The sequence below is a fragment of the Falco punctatus genome (assembly GCF_963210335.1).
Source record: "Falco punctatus genome assembly, chromosome: 8".
In the NCBI taxonomy this organism is placed as follows: Eukaryota; Metazoa; Chordata; class Aves; order Falconiformes; family Falconidae; genus Falco; species Falco punctatus.
The window spans coordinates 39,190,251-39,211,227 of NC_137588.1; the positions used below are offsets into that span (position 1 = coordinate 39,190,251).

The following is a 20,977-nucleotide window of genomic DNA, read 5'->3' on the forward strand; positions in this document are numbered from 1 at the left end:
AAGTCTATATATTCGGGAAAGGAAATTTTAAAGTCCTATAATTTGCTAGTTAACAGAAATCTCATAATTTCATTTTTTTATGTAATTTGGCAAGCAGTACTTATGCCACCACTTTTCAGGTTTTTCTTTCTTTAATGACCAAGGCCTTTCCTGACTTGACCGCATCCCCATATCCCTCCCGAAAATGCATCAGAAATGTGAGGCTACAGAGGGTGACCTTGGAAGCACCATATAGCATTCTAGAGGTGGGGTACTCCTTTTACATGAATAGTGTGAGCAAACATAAATTTATACCCCAGGAAGCTGGGAGGTTTAACTTTCCACCTGGAGACCCTTCTCTGTGCTTGTGTTACGACCTCCCTTTCCTTTCTCTTCTGCAGAAAGACATTTTGGAAGCTCATGCACCTTCTGAAGGTGCCCCGAGAAATGGAGCCAGAACACACGAGGTCTTCCTCTGCTCCACAAAAGGCAGAGCACCATCAGTGAGTGGTGAAACAATTTTTCTGTCCACCCTCTTTCCTTGTTTCTTTCTGATGGGCTGAGATACAGGCTGAGCTCCAGTGAGTTTCTGTCGGAGTGCAGGGTGTCCTTTGCCTGCCACAGACACATGCAGCTCCACAGGTTTCTGTGCTGGCCTCGGGCTGTTGAAAGTTTTTGAAGACACAGTCAAGGTATTACCTATCCATTTCCCTCATATTCAATGTGACAATCCCCCAAGATTTCTTCCTTCAGAGCATCCACAGAGAAGAAGACAAAATGAAGTCTCTAACAAGTGCTAGTCCCAATTCTGGTGCCATCCAGTCCTGTTAATTCTATCAGAGGGAGAGAGATTCTGAAGATTTGTTTTAATTCAGTAAAAAGCATGTGTTACTTGATGGAAAACTGGATTTGCTTAAAAGCAGAAAGAAAAACACTTTAAAAGAACCCTAAAGCACCCCTTGGATCCCACCCTGTGAACCCAAACTGAGCAGCCTAAAGCACATAAGAACCATAGTAAGTAGTTATGTATTTACAGAGGGACCCAAGCCATAGGTCCTCTGCCAAAGTATTCGAGGTGTTATGATGAGAAAGCACCAGTAACAAACAGCAATTTAAACATCCTAAATTATATTTTGTAAAGTCTCAGCTTGCCAAATGCCTGAATGAAAAAGGATGTGAAAGATGGGCTCTCCTTCATTCTAATTCAACCCAGATTCTGGGATTATCTGTTAAAAATAGGACATTTTCTATTCTCTAATAATAATAATTTTCCATAGACAGCTGTTGATGTGCCCATAGGTTCACAATAGCTCTTTTTTCAGTGGATTGTAATAACAGTTTCTTCAACTATGTCTTTGAATTCAGAGCTGTACAAGCTATTCACAGTGAACACTTTAATCAGTGAATTTCAGCTTTTATTCTGCCTGTAAATTGTTACAAACCTTACACACAGACATTTGATATAAATAAACTTTGCCCTGCCGTTTTGTTCACAACATGTTTTTGCTGCGGTGTCTCCATGTTCATTATTACCATTGCACAACTGGTCACCTTGGTTGACCAGCGTTGTTTGTCCTAGGAAAGAAGCAGTAACCAAGAGGAAATCCACGTCGTGGAGCCGTGATGGTCTGATGGATAAGGTGTGCACAGTTAAGTTAGGAGGAGCGAGATCACAAGACTAAAAAGATTTTTAGGACTATTTTAATATTTCCTTTCCAGTTCCCTTGACTCAGACCTTGCTTGTAACGTCGCTATGAGAACAAAGAGGCCACTTGAACATTATAGGCTGAGGTCAAATTGAAAATTAATGATGTCTTATCACATTCAGACAAAGCTCCAGCTGCAAAGGGTGGGGTTGGATGCTTTTCTGGTTTATTTAATTGCCACTGAATCAGGGCTCTGAACAGGGCTTGCCTAGTCAGAGCTGCAAAAGATGAGCTCACATGCCATTTTCTGAGTCCTTTAGCCGTGCCTGTGCCAGAGCCTGGCCTGGAAATCCTTTACGTGGCTGGTATCTTCGGTGGGAGCAAACGGACTGCAAGTTTAATATCTTAATGAAACAAATGTTAGGCATTTGTTTTATATGAATAAAACATCTTTGGCATAAACTGCAGTGAAAAACAAATTCCAAAAAGGTTGTAAATCAGAATTCAGTTTTCAGTGCGCTAAAATGTGTGTGTGAAAAATTATGCTGAAGAGCCAGCTCTATTTAAACTAAACCATTTGGCAATGTCCTGTCAGTACAGGAGAAAATGGATGTAATGTGCACATATGCACAAGGAGTGACTCAGAATGATGTACAAGTGTTACTGTATCCACTCCAAAAGAAATACCTGGAAGTCAGGAAATAAGGCTCTGCAGTTCAGCAGATTTGTCTGAGGATAGATGTTCTGTTTTTGAAACTCTGGTTTCTCCCCAGAGTGCCGTAAAGATGTCTCATGAAAACAAATACAGTCTGGGTCAACCGATATCTCTGGGACTATTGCACAAACTATAGTATTATTTGGTATTTATGGGAGAAGAGTTTCAGGAAAAAAAAACATGACTGCTAGCAGCTTGAGGACTGAATAGTAGATTGGTATCTGTAGCTCCTGGAGGAAGACCTGTAGCCTAAACACACACTCAGTAATCTATGTGTAAGTCCAGGCATTTCCTTAAGTAGTCAAGACAGTTTAATTGGCTATGAATATTCATATAAATGAGTTTTGTTTATAAGAAGGGCAGCAATCTCAAATGCCTGTACCAATCTGTATTCAAGCGGAGAAATCATCTGAAGTCTCCTGCTTCCTGTTTATAAGAGTTTGGGCTGCCCAGACAAAACACAGCAGTGGGAACAATAGCGCAGGGCTTGGATGTCTCTTCAGGCACCTCTGAGACGGAGCTGTCTTAGCTAAAGGTAACATCACTCCAACTCACTCTCACAGCCTTGGAGCAAGCAACTTCAAAATGATCTGGTACGTATTTGTAGAGTCAATGCTCAAATACATAGTGAAACCATAGAATCATAGAATAGTTTGGGTGGGAAGGGACCTTGAAAGGCCATCTAGCCCAACCCCTGCAATAAGCAGGGACATCCCCAACTAGACCAGGTTGCTCAGAGCCCCGTCCAACCTGGCCTCGAATGTTTCCAGAGATGGGACATCAATCACCTCACTGGGCAACCTGCTCCTGTGTTTCACTGCCCTCATCGTAAAAAACTTCTTTATATCTAGTCTGAACCTACTGTCCTTTAGTTTAAAACATTACCCTTTGTCCTGTCACTACAGGCCCTACTCAAAAGTCTGTCCCAGTCTTTCTTGCCAGTCCCCTTTAAGTACTGGAAGGCCACACCTTCACCCATCCCACCAGCGCACTCCATTTTACTGCTGATATACACAGACCGAAAACACAGCTTGGGTCAGCTGCTGTTAGGCTGCCTGTCCTCGAGGGGGTTGCTGTGGTAGCCTTCCCTTTGGAAACCCTCCAGGAGGGAAGAACATATTTTCCAAAAAATGGCACCAGGTCCTTGTTGTATTCATTTGCTGGAAAGAAGTCCGGCTCTGTCAGGTATAGTGATTGAGGTTTCTTGGAAAACACTGATGAGGAGGCTTGCGATGAGAAGACAGAAAAATGATGGAGGACCTTGCCAGAATAGCAGATCAGATATAGCTCTCTTGGTCACCATGGTGAAGAGGGAACCCAGCTCAAACAGAGCAACAGACTGCCTCCCGCTAACTAGACTGTGATGCTCCAGTTCATCCCACTGAAGGGCATCTGCGAGACAGCGCTGAGCACCACTCATGAGCTATTACGTAGTAGGTCACAGTGTTGACAAATGTTTTCAATTTTTTTCTGAAGTGCCACTCATATCTGACTTTCCCACGTTCTTCCCTGCTGCTACCCCGATGTAAACAGTGCAGGGTCATATAGGAGCCACTCTCCCTCTCTCCAGAATGGTATTGCTGGGGATCAGGGGATGACTAATCTCTCCTGTTTACAGTCTGCTAGCTGTTTGAATCCTAACATAATTTAGATGACAGGGTTCGGAAGACTAGAGAATTATGTGTTGCCAAGCTACTAAGGAAAATAAATTAAAAAAAAAAAACTTCTCATGAGGTGTTTGGTAATTTCCCTCACCGCCTGTACCATCGCACCCTGCAGTTCTGCTGCCCTGCTCTTCTCTCTGTCCTTGCAAGAAACACCTAATGTAGTCACCTTGCCCATCTGAGACCTGAGACCAACTTCCAAGATGCCCACAAGAAGATGAAGAAGAGGAAGGAAGCAGAGTTAGTAATTTAATCATGCGTTGGACTAACTAGCCTTTAAACGATTGTGCTGGTACGGGAGATTTCCTGCAGAAGTTCCCATTTGGGCATCTAGTCCCTTCTCCATACCTGTGGTGCACATATATATATATATAAAAATATTTAACCATCATATATATATTTCTGTATATATATATATATAAACCCCAGCTGTATGTTCACTAATTGCCTTTGTAACTGTCCAGTGAGTACTCAAGTTATCTTTTGAAAAATCCCTTTGCAGTTATATACCACTTTTATTTCAGTCTGCATTTAAGCCCATTAAATAAATCAGAGAAGTTGTATAATTCTGGAAGTCCTTTTAGTCACAAGATCCAGGCATAAAATGGTCATCTGTCTATAAACTGAATCTGAAGAAGTTATATCAGAAATGAGGTGTAAATTTTTAACATTGCACATAATTTGGCTGTTAGAACAATTTAACTTTTGGATGCTACACATGGGATGTGGGATAATTTTTGTCACTTGAAGTCTTTGAAATTGGAAAACTTCCTAGAAGAGATGTTCTAGCTCAACCACAAGTGACTGAGCTGCAGACTCAATAACTCAAAATTGAGGCAGACTGTGTGAATGTCTGCGATCTGCCTCACATGGGGTGGTAGGCTGGAGAGCTGTGATGGCCTTGAAATCTATGAAAACACTTTGTCTTTTCTGCTTGGTATTTCAAAAGGAGCTGACACAGCACAATCAATTAAGATAAGGTGAAAGAGGTGCAGCGAATAAAACTGCAGTCAATTAAAGACTGAAGGTGGATGGTGCACGTACCCTACAGAAGATGAGGTGAATTGTAGCAATTAAACAGAATAGTCTTAATAAATTAAAGGACTCACGTTAAAAATTTGATAAAAACTCATGTTTTAGATACAACACATGAAGAAAAAGAGTTGAAATAGCTGTGGAAGAATGTAAACACTCATTTTGAAAATATATTCAGCCAAACAGCTGTCGTAGTAACCTTTGCAAATAAAAGTGTTTAAGAGGATCTTTACTGAAGAATACGACGTTAAAGTGGTATATTTCTTCAGAAATCTGGCACTATTACTCATCTTAAACTGGAAAGATTTGACAAGAATGGGAAAATTCAGCTGTGCCAGCCTAGCAGGTGTGAGGGAAAGAAAGGTTTCAAAGCGCAAAGCCCACAGTGCTTTTCAGTGTCATGCCCTTTGGGAGCTCCTTCCTATGAGTTGTACCTAATGGTAGCTCTTTTGTACCAGTCAGTGGATTAGCAGGTGATCTTTTGAGTCATTTCTGGAAAAAATTACACGTGGCTGTTTGTGGAGCTGTTAGTGGAACAAGATCTTTCTCAGATTATGCTCGTCTTCTGATTAATATTTTTTGCATGATAAACTAGAAAGTGTTTTGTAAATGGTTGCATTATTAGCACAGAATATATTACCAAGTAATGTGGAAGCACAGTCACATCAATTCGCAGAATATGTAGAGGGGATACAGTCAATTTAAGTTGAAAAGCAACTTTAGCTACACTGTCATGTTTAAAAGCTAAACCGGGCCTCCTCTCGTCTCCATCTGTGCATGGGAATGAGAAGGCAGAAGAATCTGCCTCTCTCTAGCTAACTAGTCCAACTGCTGCCTGGTGGTATTGTTATTACTAAATGGAAAACTCGTTGCAGTAGGAATCAAGAAGATGCTGACTACAGTGGTTCAGGCAAATTTCACATAACTGTTCCGACAGGTGCTGTTGGAAGCAGAGGTGGGTGGATTCTGATAAGAAGAGATGCTTCTGAAATTAATAAACATTACTTCATCTAGCTACTTAAAGCCAACCATTTTCTCTTCACACCCTTCTCTGACAATGAGGAAACTGCAAAACATGAGTTTACAAGGAAGACTTTTTAAGGGAGAGGAAAATAATATTTGTGATGAAAAATACCACTGTAAGACATTTACACAAATAGGAAAGAAATACCTGCATTCTCAGTGTTGTGTTTTGGTTACATCCAACAGACGTGTATCCTCTCTGTGTGCTGGTCCCACTCTCCCCGTCCCTTTTTGACCTGTGCACTGCCTTATTGCTTGTTGTGAAAATTACTGAAGTATCAGGAATACATTCATGCAGGTCCGTCTTTTGCTACTAAGAGAAAATCCTGGTAAGTTTGGCAAGATGACTGGCAGTTACTTCCATGCTATTTTTTGCTCTGTCTCTGGTCTTAATACTGACATTGCATCTTTACTTTCAACTGTAATATGAAATCTCGGTCTTTTAGCTGATTACAAGGTTAGAGCTTCTCTAGTACCTGGCCTCTCATCCTATACTGCTTGGTCTTGTTCTTACAGAGTTCATTTTGCTTTATTTTATGTGGCAGAAGCCTTATATCTGTGGCACAGATTTTATATGCCAAAGAAAACTCCTAAGCAATGGCTTTTACTTTGGCATAAGGTACAGTTCCTTTTTTTTTTTTCCTTCTTTATACTCTGCCAGAAGAGGCAAACATTGAAGACTGCAACTTCTCCCAGTGAATTTTTACTACAGTTTTGTTACGCTTCGGTGAGTTGATAAAAGCAACCACATTTCACTGCTTTTGTAACCTGAACTGCAGAAAATCTTAATGTTAACCAGCATCACACCAAGATAATGGTCAATTAGTTTTCAAGCATAGTCTGGCTCATCGTCTCTCTTACGAACCCCATTAAGCTATGACAGGGAAATCCTTCCCAGGCCCTCAGTGCTCTCACCGCCTTAAGTCTTCTCTTCCTTGTGCATAAAATCCCACATATTCCAGTGCATGTGACTTAATATTTATCATTTTAAAAGGATTTCCTGGTTTAAAATTACTTTTTCTTGAAACCTGGCCTCATATTTAGTTCATCATTGGCTGTATAAAAAGCAGCCAGGTTGGAAGGAAATTAATAGAGAAGTTAGAAGTAATTAAAACTCAGAGTTGGCTGGACACTTCTGAAAAGTGCAGATGACTACCTGTGTCCACATATGCAGTGCATTTGTCTAAGTTACTGGTGTGTGAAAAGCAAGGAATGGAACGAAAGCCACTCTTGCTGCCATACCTACAGCAGATGCTGCTTGATGCCTGCTAACACAGAAATATGCTCTCGTGCTTTTACAGCAGCCTTGTCAGCCCTTTTTGTCCTGCCTCTCGTGCCCTTGATTTCAGACCTCTGACCTTACATTTCCTCTGGCATCCTATACCAAATAAATAAATAGACAAGTAGGTGATCGTGTGAGACCGAGTTATTTACCAGAGAAGACACTGCTCAGAGATGCTCCATAGTTGGCAGTTTAAAATTCTCTGTTTCTTTCTGATGTTAATTAATAGGCTTGCATTTAAGACGAAATGTATTCAATTTGTGCACAGTGTTGAGAATGTCACACTACAAGATCGGTTATATACATAGCAATACAATTATCAGTCTCTGCTGACAAATGTACCGTGATATTGATAAAAAAGCAATAACTTCAATGCACATGTCAAAATCAGCCCCAATAGCTTATTACAGATTGTTAAATGAACATAAATATCTAATGTTCAGCCTGTAATGTTCATTCGTACCACGGCAGATGAAGGTATAGGCAGAAGAATTAATTTAAAACACAATACCAAGTGTCTAATATTCACCAAGTCTAAGCTATAGTTTTTTGCAAGCATCTGTGAAAATATGGGGGACTAGTTCCCCACCCCAGGACCAGGCTGCAGAAAATGGATGACGTTCAGCTTGCTAAACCTCTTTAAGTGTCCCTGAGATCTGGTTCCGGCCCAAATCCGCCAGCTTATCCATAATCACCTTTCCCTGTTTCCAAGAAGGGAGCGTGGCTCTGCGGGCTGCCCGGGTCGCTGCTTCCCCCTCCCAGCTCCCTCCCGCACCCAGCCGAGGCAGGAGCAGGGTGATGGTGTGGGCTTTCCCAGCAGCAAAGTGGGTTTGAGCAGGTCAGTCTGAGCCTTTTATGAAAAAGTCACTGTCACATCAGCACATTTGCTGATTTTTCATGGGGGGGGAAAAAAAAAAAAGTTTTTTTAAAGGAAAGGGAAGGGGGGGAGGGGGGGCATAGCCTCAGACAGATCCCGTTTCCTCCTTCATTCATCAGATTTCTTACCCACATTCAGAAACATACGGAAGTGAGTTATGAAAAATCCATCTTGGAGAAGTCCTAGATTACCAGAAAAAAAATAAATAATCTTTCTACAGTTGTGGAGCAGCTGAGGATGTTGGAAGGCACAAGGCTGCAGTACTGACACAGGCAGTGACAGCCCCGAGAACCTGCCACAGCCTTCCCAGTGTGCCGCACCAAAGGCTTGAGCACCCTTTGAGCATCAACGCTGCAGCACCCAGCGGGCTTCAAGGGAGCCAGGTGGAATCCACTGCTCGTCTTCTCCCCCACAAGACAGGGTCACAACGGCCCCCGTGTGAGGACTTGTACGGCAGAAGGGGGTTTCCCACCCACGTCAACAACAGGGAGACGCTGATGCTTTTGGTTGACTTCCAAGTGGTTTGTACCTCTGCTTTGTGGAGAGGAAACGAAAGGTACATTCAGCAATGATGGCAGCGGTGAGATTTACTTTGGTGCTAGGGTGGGGTTTTTTGGTTGGGTTTTTTTTGTTTGTTTTTTTTTGTTTTTTTTAAGGTCATCAGCTCCAGGATCACTTCACATAGCGCTTTCAGCTGATTACTACTTTTTAGTGTTTTCCTGTTGTTTGTTTTTTCTTTTTTTTTTTTTCTTTTTTTACATTTTCTGCCCTTTCTGCTACATTTTTCTAATGAAAAACGCCCACTGCAAAGAGTTTGCTCACCTTTGTAGAGGTCCAGCAAGATTGGTATTGTCTTCTGCTTCCTTAGAAGGACATGGATGAACCTCATCCAAGTTCCTCAGGGGCAAACTTCCCACCTTTTATATTCAGATGTGACAGAGGGACACCAAAGAAATAAGTATTTCAAGTTCAATTAGCCTTTATGGATTTTGGCTGACTTGATAATCAAGTCCCTGTACAGAAGAAATGCGTTTCACTAATAAATATTTTCCTGTGTAAAAGTACACATCTAAGCACTCACTCAAAAAATTTGATTTCATTGTGAAAAGGAAAATAAAGTTAACTTGTGCCGATGCAATCGTCCTCCTTTGTGGTCCCACAAAGCAGAAGAATTGGGTAACATCACCTCAGCAGTGAAAGTCCACCAGAAACGTAGAATCTCTGATCTGATATGCAGGTAATGGAAACTATTGTGCCACATTAAAGCTGAGATATAAACCCAAGGACTTGGCTATATGTAAATGGCAAAATGCCGTGGCATTATTTTATGAGCAGTTGCATTCAATGCTGTCACCTACTTCACATTTTAAAAACAGTGACTACAGCCCAGTTACTTATATTTTTCCTCCTTACTCAGCTGTACCTTGTTTCATTTCTTTTATTGAATTATAATACCATATAGTATTAAATGCTGGTATTTGTCCTACTGCAGTTAAAAGCAAAGCTGTCACCGAGTGCCATAGAGCCCTTTAATGGTTTGCACATTTCACTTTAGAGGCATCAGCTTTTAAGTAAAATGGCTCCTTTTAAGTGTATTGACTGGACACGCACGTAAAGCGCTTTGGGCTGGAATCCCATACATCTCCCATTATGACTCAGCTGCCCTACATTTGCAACCTTTATTTTGTCAGATAAAAGAAAAAAAAAATCATCATAGTGCAGACCAACTCACTGCTAATTGTAGTCTCTGAAGAAAATTAAGATGCTATAACACACCATTATAGTCTCTACAATTTTTATTAGGCATCCAGATATGTTTTCCTAATTAATAGTTCCTTTAGTGTCCAGATTAAAAATAGCTATTGAGAGCTCTGGGTGGATGATACAGCAGTATGAAATAGCATCACACCTGTCTCCGTGTTGCAGCTTCCCAAGTGTAAGTAGGAGTCAGAATTTCCCTCCTCATTAAATAAAAACACTGATAGATAGTACATCACTTGGCATCTCTAAAGTGATATACCTAAGACATACCATCTGCTACAAAGTTGCAAAAACATAGCCTGAGAAAAGTAGGACATCAAGGTGGAGCTTAATTTTCTTTAGTCAGTTTTCTGTCTATCCTGGACTCAAGCATGGATGGTGCAGGCACGGCTTATGATGCCTGAAACTGTAACGGCACAGAAAAACAGTAAGGGAGCATGGCTGTGAGCACAGTCATTTAGGAACAGGGAAATTCCAATCCACTGCTCCCATGACAGACATTTTCAGTAACCGGGAAGATAATATTTTTGAAGGTAGCAGGGATCACAGCTTAGGGTCCCCTGTCCTTGTAAGCGCTTCCAGTGCTGAATTACAAAGCTGTATTTCCATTTGCTTTTTCTTTCCCTGGTCACAGGAATATTTTGCAGTGTTGCAGAGTGCTCAGAGTCTGACCTGGAGCTCAGCCTTGGCTCTGAGGGCTGGGGCTGAAGTTGGGAGATTGAAGCTGGAGACTAGGGTGACCATAAATCTCAGATGTCCTACTTGCTGGAGTAGGACAGAGAGCGCACCACAGAAATGAGCAGGAATCCAACACCCTTCCTTACTGTGCATCACTTGATTCAGACCGGGGTTTCAGGCTGAGAAACAGCCTGAGAAATCCAAATTGAATAAAAAAGGATTGCTTTCCAGCTGCGTTTGCTGTGAAATTTTTTGGGCATCCTCCCTCAGCATTCTGAGCACTGTGAGTCTCAGTCAGGTCCCTGAGAGCTGGAGACAGAAACATGGGAACATTCCCATCTGCTCACAGACAGCCTTAGTTTCAGACATCCAGCAGTCCAGCTGGAGACACTGCTCTGCTCAGGTTGCCAAACGAACAGACAATTGGATAAACTCTGGGGGCAGAAAAAGTGGCTCCATTTGGAGTAACAAGGTCATCCTAGTTCAGCAACACGATTTCCAGCTCATAAGCCAGGGATGCAGCAGCAGGTCTGGCAACACCAACCACCACCACACAGCCCCAGGCAACACTATCTGCACCCCTCCTGAGGGCCACCCATCTTCCTTCTTAAAGAGTTACTCAGATAAAAGACCTCTGGCACAACATTCCTTCCTCTCCACTTTAGCACATGCGCCTGCTCAGAAAAAGCGACCGGCTGATATGCTGGTGGTTACAGCAGAGCTATATTACACAACAGATACTCACCCAGGCTCTCCAGAGATTAAAGATGATCCCAGTGCTTTCCACCTCAAAATCCTGTGAGCGAAAAAGTGTCCACAGTTTACAGCATCCTGCTCCTCAAAGCCACCACTGATAAGCACATTGCCCATAAAATACACTCTATCCAAAGACAAACTCAAAATACACCCTTCACAAAAGAAATATCTCTGCACTGTCCCCAGCCGCAGCCTCCACAGGTCTTTTTAACTTCTCCATCAGCACCCAGGTGTCCCCATGTGTAGCACCGTGGAGAGGAGGATGCTTGCCTGGAAGGCTGCCTGTGCTGAGACCTTCCCCTAGTTCTGCAGGAGCTGGTAACAAAGGGTGCAATTACTACACCTTGTTTCTGCACGTCTCAACTCGGTTTTCTGGACTCTTCTCATGCACGAATGCAGCAAATTCACTGCTTTCTCCTCCCTGCTTTTCTCCAGGCCTAAGGCAACGACTGCTGTGGAGACCACCTGGGTTAAATTAGCACAATTAAACAGTGTTAAGCAGTTCTAGGAAATGCAAGGCTGTTTTCTGCATTATTGAAGTCATGGTACGTAGCTGTCAAATTACTGTCTGGGAGCAGGAGGGTGACTTGTGGGAGGAGCGCGGTGCCAAAACTCTCGCCGGTGTTTTGCTGCTCTGTAAAGCTCCATCTCTTCATCTAAAGCCAATGCCCATTAACGTGCTTCCCCTTCTCACCTTACACGTCTTTTAATTAATGAAGGGATATGCAGGGGAGCTTCTCACCTGCCCACCTCCAGGCTGTGGTGTTGATCTCCAGCAGCTGGAAGCAGGGCAGGTCTGCTGCTTGCTGGGCAAGGATGGGTAGGATCAGGGTCATCATGTGGTGCATAAAGGCTTGCCAGTGCTGGTCACTGTTTCCTAATTATATGAGAAGTGGCTTTTTAATGTTGGCATCCTATCTCTGCAAATTGAAGCATCTGATGGGGTTGGGCATAACGCTGGAGGGAAACTACACGGCAGGGCTGGGCGACTCCTTCCCCATCCTCCAGTGTCAGGGGCACATGGGCCATGTGAGACGAGAAGCTATTGAACTGGTCCTCTCGGACCTTCCTCTCTTATCTTAGAGAGTGATAAAATGAGTTATAAAGCACAACATTTAAGTTCAGCAGCAGTCAATATTCCAGGTTTTCAATACGGGGAGAAGATGGGAGCTCTTAGTAGAGCTCTGTTTCTAGCATCTGCAAAGTCAGGAAAAAACAGAGTGCAGGAAAACATGCAAGCATCATTAGTGGAGAAAAAGAAGTGTGTTTTTTTCTATTTTACTAACCCAGAATCCATAGGCAATGATTTTTTTTAAGCCTGACTATCCCCTTAAGAAAGGCGAGAAACACCCTTCAAAGACTCATAATGAAATAACATTATTTATCAGTATTAAATATAGATAAACAAAAATGAGAAACAGACTGAACTGCAACCCTTTGTGAAATCTGGCTAATCAGTTTTCATTTCCAGGAGGCTTTAACATGTTATTTAATTTATTATTTATCTGTTCTATTGTGATTTTGCTTTTCACCCCCAGTGCTGGGCTTTGGGCATTTTAAAAACACTTGGTGAGAGGTTGGAAGTAATGTCTCGACTTCTGCTGGGCTGATACTTTGCCCGTATTTCAATCCTACTGAGGCACTGGTAAGCCTAATAATCATCCGAGGGTTCTCCTAACTTCACTAGTGACACTAATCTTGCATCCAGGCACATTGCGATGTATTTCCTGGACGACAAAGTGCTTTTCCTTTTGGACCCAGCTTTACCTCCATCCCATGCAAACACATCACCATTTCACTTTATTTCTTTAATTTATAGGCATCAAAGTTGCTGAATCAGGAAACTGAGGTTATAGCTGTTGAAGAAACGAATCCCACATTGTGACAAACTGCTTTTTCGGCAGATTTTCTTGTGTTCCTCATTCTGAGTCATTGTCACACATTTTAAAGGCCGGAGTTACATATGAAGCTCTTGATGGTGAGAGCTGGGGCCTTTCTTGTGGTTTCTGCAGGCAGACAATTGCCGTCCTGTGTCTCTACTGGCTGCCTCGAGCTCATGATACTTCATTCGCATCGCAGTACTTCCTGCGCTGCTGGAGTGTGCCACATCGCCTGCCAGAACTGGAAGTGAAGTGGTTAAATTTGACTATGTTAATTGGATTCTAATTAGCCCGACAATGCTACTCTGCTCTGCTCATGTGTCTCACTGGGATTTCACCTCTTTACGGGGAGGGATGGGAGAACTTGGAGGAAAAACTAAAATTCAAGAATCAGGCAAAAATAAAACAGATTAAAACTGGGTAGAACAGATTAAACTTTTTGTCTTTAGCTATGGTAGTAGTTGACCGTGCAGTTCTTCAAAAGTCAAAACTTTAAAATGTCTGTGACATTCAGGGTGGTGGCCAGGGAAAGCAGAGCATCATTATCTCTTTAGAAGCAAGATGCCCTACTGGATCTATCCAGTTGGGCAAGTATTTGCTGGCACCCAAAAACACGATCTGTAATTGCATGTGCAAATTTATCCTCACAATGTACCTTTGAGATAAGGAAGCCAGTTGATCCCCGTTTTGTAGGCTGAGGGGACTGAAGCCCAGGATTAAATGATTTGCCCAAAGTCACAATGGAAAATCTTAGCAGGAGGAGAGAGGAGCTGCGGGTCTGCAGTGCTCCCCTCCAGCTTGACGCAGGAACCTTACAATACTTAAAGAATTATTAAAATGTTAAATGAGTTGAAATGAAAGGCTCTGTCCAGAGCTGGAGTCATCATTTGGATTATTGGCTCAGTCCTTTGAAAAATACACAAACGCGGCACTATTATGAATGCAATTACAGCCAATGAAGAATTCTCAAATGAAGGGCAAATCCAAAGGAAACCATCTATGTTTTATATTTCTGTGGTCTTTTCCATCTCAACAGCGATAGAGAGCATGGCTGTGCATGCATATCTGAAACATATGTTGATTTTTGTGCTTGTCAGCTAGTTAGGCTCTGGGGGAATTCTCCCACAGTGGTTACGCTGAGAGAGATCAAGAGAGAGGGTGAACAGCTCGTGGGCTTTAAGATCTTCTGTTCCTCCTTGAGATGTGAGCGGGAGTGCCTGCCCTTGTCCTCTCCCACCCACCCTCGTCCTCCTTTCTCACCCTGGAGTTTCCACCCTTTTCCTTGCAGAGAGCACTCAGAAGCAAATTGTTCAGGACGGAGGGAGATGAGCACAGATGTGACCACCTGCTGCATATGCCTTCCTCCTCATGGGCTTTTAAAAAGGCACTTCATATTTTAAAAAGGAGGAGGAAGAGGCAGTGACCTTTGGTGTTGCTCAGCTCTGACACAGCTGGAGCTGGCCGGGGGTGGCGGGGTGTTATTTTTTACAGGTTGGCAACCAGACGCTTGTTGCAATGATATACTTTTTTTTTTTCCAGAGATCGCCTGAGTGTAGATGTGCCAACACGGGTTCCGGTTTTACCACAGCTAATTCTCTTATTTCAAAGAGCGGAAATATCCTCGGACAAATCTGCTTTGTCAAGGTTGAAAACGTTCCACACCACAGATGGTGACCATAAGGTGCAAGTGAGTTTTCAGCTGAACCAGTGACACCCTACCCATTTGCTTCACTGCTGAAGATTTTAAAACTAGTTTTTGTTATGAGAAGCTGAGCAGGTTACTTCTCTCCAAATGTCTCTTCCTCCTGTTAGCTCCTCACTTCCATATTCATGGCACTCCTGCTGCTACTAGCACTACCATGCGTAGCACCTACTGCAAATTGTCCAGTTCCTGTTGTTAGGATGGCAGTTCCCTTTGGTTTTTGAAAAATTCATTAACCGAGGGGGTGGAAGGGGTGGCAGAGGCCTGTTATGGTCCAGCACCCTATTGTAGGAGATTATTTTTTTTCCAGGTGTGCTCCTGCATGATGGCTTGCTGGGGTTGTAACAAGATGAGCACTTCTACTTTTATGCAAAAGCAACTGGTTGCATTTAGATCATCCGCTGTGTTGCAGCACAAAAGAATTCTGCGTGCAGGGATATTGTTGTGGGGAGTTTCCCAGCAATGGTTTGGGGATTTTCAGGCCCTTCTAACACAGCATGAGATTTTTCTTGTGGACTGAACAGAGCCTCAACGGGAGTGGCAATGGCAGCTTACAATAATTGGTACCATGCTCTTCTGATTCCTCTTAACTGAGGGGGTTTATGTTAATATGAGAGAACCCACCTGTGGTTGGCAGTCTCAGTAGCTGTATGTAATTTTTCACTTTTGTAAATTCCCCGATTTTGTTGTGATGCCTCTGTTACTATTTTGCAGTTCAGTCATCCATCCTCACTTCTCTTTTTCCCTGACTAATTCCTCCCATGAAGAAAAATAAAGTTTAAAGGGGGGTTGGGGGGGTGGGGGGGTGGGGGGGGTGGTATGAGAGTTGACTTGCTCCAGATACAACAACAACAATGCAAGTCTAAAAGGAAACCTGATTCTGTCTCTGGGAAACTAAAACAAAAACTGAAAGTGAGCGACTGGGTCATCTTCCCTCCCCGAGAAGCTCGCCTTCCTTTTCCTTGTGTTTCTTTAACTGACTTCAGCAGGGGTTTGTGAGCAGAAGGGCAGCAGGCTGGGGACATAAATTACCTCAACTTTGTAAGGAAGTGGTGTTAAGTATTAAATGTGCTTTGAGGCAGCTCCTGCAATTCCTTACCTTCCTCATTAGTGGTACATCTTTTTAGAGTGAAAAGCTATATATATACATCATGTCGGAGTGATTTATACTCCCTCTCCTTATTTGGGGGCTAAATTCAATACAAGCCAGGACACATCCCTGGATTAGAGCTGCTACATGGTGCCCACAAGGAGAAGCCCAGTATGTATAGGTCCTTCTCACTTCCCTTGCACCAGTCCTAGTTGTTTCTTCACCTCTGACGTGTCTCCATACCACCCCTTTCCCATTGCTCTTCCCCTCTCCCTACTTTGCTCCATCTCCCTTTGGCTTCTGTCACAGATGGCATTCCCATCCCAGCACATCACTCTCCATCTGCCTCCGCTCCTGCCACTTTCTACCACAGCTTCAACCCGTAGCTGCTCTCTCCTGGATCCAATAACATCCCTTGTGATGACTGCATAAAGCATAAGCTGTTTGACTTCTCTTTCAAGATCTGCCATGACATCGCCCTCCTTTAACTCTTACTTTCATTTAAATGTCACCTTTATATTCAGTTTCCAAGCTTTCTCTTCAGACATCCTCCGTTCTGCCCCTCAAACCTGTCCTTCATTACGGTTCTTGCAAAAGGCTTGACAATACTTTGATCATACCTATCACACTGACCTGTTTGTCTCAGTATCTTCTTATGTCACTTGCTCTGGTTTTATCTAGTGTTCAGCTTTATCACAACATCTTAACACGTACCTGAGTGTTTTGGAAGCCGTGTGAGTTATGCTGTTGTGGAAGGAGCACAGCATGAAAATAAAAATCACCAGATGTTCAGAAGCTGGGCCTGGCTCTTCACAGTTCTTTTTTCTGCTGGCTTCAGTGGGAGCGAGACTGAAGCCAGCAGTATTTTTCTCCCTGATGCTGCTGTGAATTACAGTAGCCCCACTTGAGTCCTCTGCATGACAAATGCTCCATTCTTGCCAGATCAATGGCAAACTTTTAGCTCTTTCAGGGACCACCTTCTTCAAGCCCTTTGCCATGATCTGGCAAGTGAAAAGAAGAAAGATGGTCTCCCTGCACACTCAAAGTAACCGTGTTAACATAAACCGTGAAAGTATTGTAAATAGGTGCTTCCACTGCTTGAGGAGACATGCAAACTATTTGCCATTCCTTATACATTGAGTAATTTAAATATTTTAAAACTTGAAATAAATTACTGATAATAAAATTCAACAGTGTAATACGTCTTTGAATATTTTAAATCGGATATAAATTGTTCAATGAAGTTGATCTAGTCTTGGCATACTTTTCAAGAGATTTAATAGCGCATGATTTAAATGTATGATACTGTTCTGGTATATTGTATGGCATATTACATAGATTTAAATAGTCCTGGTTGGGATGAAGGTTTCATAGCTCAGTGTCTCTGTACTTTGACAGATGCATCTTCTGGTCCAGCAATAGTTGCTGTGTGCAGTGTCTGATGAGCCTAACGTGAAGGAAGCTTGATTCCTATATAGCACTTGTAAGCTGGCACAGCAGTGCATATTAAGCACGTTCTTCCAACATGTATTTGTGACCATTTTGAAGATACTTTAGCAAGGGGGAAGAATTAAATCTATATCCAATATATGTTACTAAAAACAATGTTAGTGCCATCTTTTGGGCAAGATTTTAAAGCACATAAGTCAAGAAATTGGATGGTCTAATTCTACCGTAACCATTATTGAGACCATTTGTACGGCTCATGTTTTCAAGTGAATATGCTTAAGACAAATGGAAAAGCTCTACAGTACTCCTGCAGTGATGGTGTTTTGGGTTGCAGAGCAGTCAGATGGTATCGGAGAGCAAGACTTTTTAATACTCTGTAGTGGTGTCACTACTTCCAACTTCTGACTCATCAGTAACTATTGCATATTTCTCAAGTGGAGGATTTTTTCCAGTAACTTGATGTTCTGAATGAGTTTATAGTGAAACGCTGAGCCAACGTTGACTCTGAGTAAAACAACAGCTTTGATAACATCTACGTTCATTCAGTTTTTCTCTTTCCTTCATGTAGTCCTCAACTCATCGGAAACTTATTCCTCTAGACCATTGGTACTGTTGAACACCAAACAGACCACACATCTCAAGTAAAGATATTTTAGCTGTGAAATAGAGCTATCTCTGTGGATGATGAAAGGAAAAATCGAGAATATCCTATCATTTCTAGACTTGGTCTTAGACAATGGGCCATCTCAGGAAAAAGCAGGATTGGTCCACTGAAACCAGAACAGATGGTTATCTATTCCGTTAGTCTATTATTGTCTAAAACTTACACCGTATGCTTAATACCATCGCACTAAACACATTTATGTATAAGAACAACAAGTGAATTTTCAGTTAAGATTCACTTCAGAACTTGTAGTTGTTTTGGATTTCATTTTATTGGCTTCAATTAATGTACATATATTTTTATGTCTATGTAGCTCAGGAGTCAAACAAACAGCTCAGTCTGTTTATTTAAGAGACTGCATCATCACACATCTGACATGCACTTGCTGCATTTACAGCATCATCGCACCGAGTGCATTTATTTGAACTTTCTACCATGTACATGGGATCACACATTCAGATAAACACAGCTGTGTTTATTTCAGGCTGCACAACTCCAGATTGTAGATGTATGTCTGCAGCCAGTGGACTGCACATGCACTGTACAGGATTTTCAAACTCTTACAGCTTCATTATTTGTCAAATAAATGTCCAAAATACATCGAAGGCCCTTATCTCGTTCAGAGCTGGGTGAGGATAGAAAAGGAGACCTTGTCATTATGTACTTCAAAATAATATAGTACTTGCTGGATACTTTATTTGGTAAAAATACTTAACAATCTTTGTTAAATATTAATATCCATACTCCCATTTGGCTGGACACGTACACGTGACTGTTTTCATTTGTGCCTTACTTGGACTTACAAACCACTCCAGTGTTGTCACCCTGAGGTGGTGGGTTGCTCACTAAGGCTCTGGTTTTGCTTTTACTATTCAGGCAAGTAATGTTGCTTGTGTGAATTCAAGTAAGTTATTTAATGACTTCACTGTCTGCAGATTTGGGCCTAAAGATGTTTCTTTATTTGCAATATGAATGAGCAAACCTATTCTTAACAGGGAAAGAAAAGAACAGCATTATGTGGCACGGCAGTGGTTAGTGCTGTGACATTTTCAAGTTGCCATTGTGGTAATTAAGGCCTTGATGATTCAAAGTCTTGAAATCAGATGTTGAGTAAACCCCTGGTGTTACTCATGTGCTTGAGTTCGGCTTAGGTGTAATTTTTTGCATTCTTGTGTAAGAATACTGGGAAAAGCATGTCTGGCCCAAGAACACAGCTCCCTACCTTCAAACTCTCCTGCGTCAAAACACAAAGAACCTCACCAAGAGCTGTGCATGCTCAGACTTTAAGTATTAGTCCCAAAGTCCACACGAGACTGGAATTACTAAACATACCTATAGACTGAAATACTTTCCCTCCCCCAATAAAGAAGAAAAAACCCAAAGTTGCATTAGGTAAGACCTGCTTTTACATCAATAAGTCAAATGCATTTTTTAAAAAAAAAATCATTTCCCTCACCCTAAGTCTGGCTTTTCTTTCAGTCTAAAATACCTACAAATAGGGTTTAATAATGGATGTGTTTCTTGCAGTGTAGGCTTATGCTCTGCTGAGTGATGGTTCCAGCAAATGCTAAGGGTAGCTTTGAGACAGAATGACTGCAGATCCTCTCAATTAAGAATTCTTGGACTTCCAATGGATTACAGAAATTCACTCTCCAGGAAAGCCTGGAAAATCCCTTCTGCTGTACTGTGTTCCGGGTATATATAGGGGCCTCAACAGAACCTCAAAGACTCAACTCAAGGCCAGGAGATGACTGATGGGTACTTACCACTGCAGGAATCCAACAGAGTAAGTCTGGTCTCCTCCTGTTCCTGAAGCCAGAACAAGAAAAATTAGTAACTTTTGATAATATATATCCCTGTATAGTGTTGGTAGAATAACAAAGATCCACAAAAACCTAGGTGGTGTGTGATGCAGAGCACGGGCACCTATGGAAAGCAGTGTGCACCCTTTGCAGCTGGAAGTCCGCGAAACCTGGAAGATTGTTCTGAATTTTGGAGTGTGAGAAAGCAGGACCAGAGCTCACCCATGCAAAGACAGAGAAAAGAAAACCAACGTGTCACTATTGCTTGCCCTGAGAGTGCATTAACGCCTGAGCTAATGAGTTAGGGAGAACAGCATTTGGCCCCGTGGCAGAAGAGCCACATTCCAGCACAGAGATGTGAAGCGGGTATGCAGAGCTGAGCTAACTGGATGTGGGTAACTCATAACTGTCATAGTGTCAACAACGGGGCAAGGCAGCAGCAAGTTCCTGCAGTAAATATCCAGAGGGCACGGCTCATTTATTGTAATCATTCCAAATGGAATGAAAGCGAGCTCCCACGTACCTTCCCAAACTGCAACCACATGTCCTAACTGCTGTACACCTTTATTCGAATTCCTGGGAGTTCTCTGCCTTGAGCTGTATGTTAACATTTGGATAAAAATAAGGGCAAAAATGAATCTCATGTTCCATAACTGCTGAATTTAAGAGGAAAAGTGTGATTTGGTAACATTTAATATCCTCTTTGTGCCCCCTTTGCATGGGAATGAATGACTGGGACACAGTATGCAGCCTAGCCACAAATAAGGTCATTTGAACATAATTTATTCTTCCATCAGTTGTGCTGAAACAACTCTAGGGTAACATGGCTGACCTGAAAAGTCTTGCTATCAGGGTACAAGGGTACAATGAAACTCAGAACCCACCCTAAATGAAAAATAAATTAAACAGGCTTGGGAAGGTCTGCTAAATGCTATATAATTTTATACATTGGCACAATGCTTCCAAACATGTCT

At 42.3% G+C, this 20,977-nt stretch overlaps 1 protein-coding gene across 7 annotated transcripts in view; it reads right to left on the reverse strand.

The window, feature by feature from the left end:
• Positions 1–19,637: 19,637 nt before the first annotated feature.
• The window catches only part of ZEB2 (zinc finger E-box binding homeobox 2), a 118,768-nt gene continuing 117,428 nt past the window's right edge, over positions 19,638–20,977 (reverse strand). For all 7 annotated transcript variants that reach the window (XM_080398229.1, XM_080398228.1, XM_080398227.1 and 4 more), the window contains one exon: positions 19,638–20,977. This exon is cut by the window's right edge and continues 3,364 nt beyond it. The gene's annotated coding sequence lies outside the window, so the exon portion shown is untranslated.